We start from the raw sequence: 900 nt of genomic DNA, 5'->3' as shown, positions 1-900 counted from the left end.
ATAGCTAGCAATCCAAAACAGTCCAGTGGAGCCTGAGCGGTGGGTGTTGCCTTCTGACACACTTCCGGTGACGACAGGGGGTGTGGCCTATGCAAATAAGTTGTGCTAATAAGTTATGTTAATGAGCTCCTGCATAACTTTTTCTACAAAATTACCCATGCCTTAGGCAAGCCATAGTTCTGTCAGACCTGTCCTCGAAAGAGCAGTTCTCGAGAGAGCTCTCTCGGCCCCACCCACCTCACAGGGTGTCTGTTGAGGGGAGGGGAAGGGAAAGGAGATTGTAAGCCACTCTGAGACACCGAGTGAAGGGCAGGGTATGAATCCAATCTCCTCCTCCTTCTCCTCCTCTTCTTCCGGTACAATTTGGCGGCCACCCCATCATAACCCACTTGTCTATTAAAGGAGCTCTCTGTTCAGTACTTGTGAGTGACACTGAAGAGGGTGGAAATGAAGATTTGACTCTCACAAACCACAGACAAGATAGTATGCACATTGCATGCGTGCGTGACGTGGGCATGATGCGTCAGGCCATTGATCTATCGAGGTTCAGCCTCGTCTCCTCTGGCTGGCAGCAGCTCTCAGAGGTCTTCCCCCTCACCAACAACCTGACCCTTTGGATTGGGGGCGCCAGGGACTGGATTTAAGGTCTTCTGCATGCAGTTTGTTTAGAAAATGCAATTAAAAATTGAGCCCTTTTAGGGCTGTTTAAAAAAAAAAAAGATCTGGATATGTTTTTGTGATGGTCCCAGGATGTCTCTGACACCCAGAAGAAGTCTCAGCCAGCTATGTGGACATTCAGCAAGCGAGTCAGCTAGGGGTGAATGGGCCAAGCCAAAGGACCAATCTCCTTGGAGAAGCTCTGACCCGAAAAAAAGGATGTCTTCAGACAGCCATTGCTCA

The sequence above is a fragment of the Gekko japonicus genome, unplaced genomic scaffold, assembly GCF_001447785.1.
Source record: "Gekko japonicus isolate JY-2015 unplaced genomic scaffold, Gekko_japonicus_V1.1 scaffold3714, whole genome shotgun sequence".
NCBI lineage: Eukaryota > Metazoa > Chordata > Lepidosauria > Squamata > Gekkonidae > Gekko > Gekko japonicus.
This window is presented reverse-complemented; position numbering follows the sequence as displayed.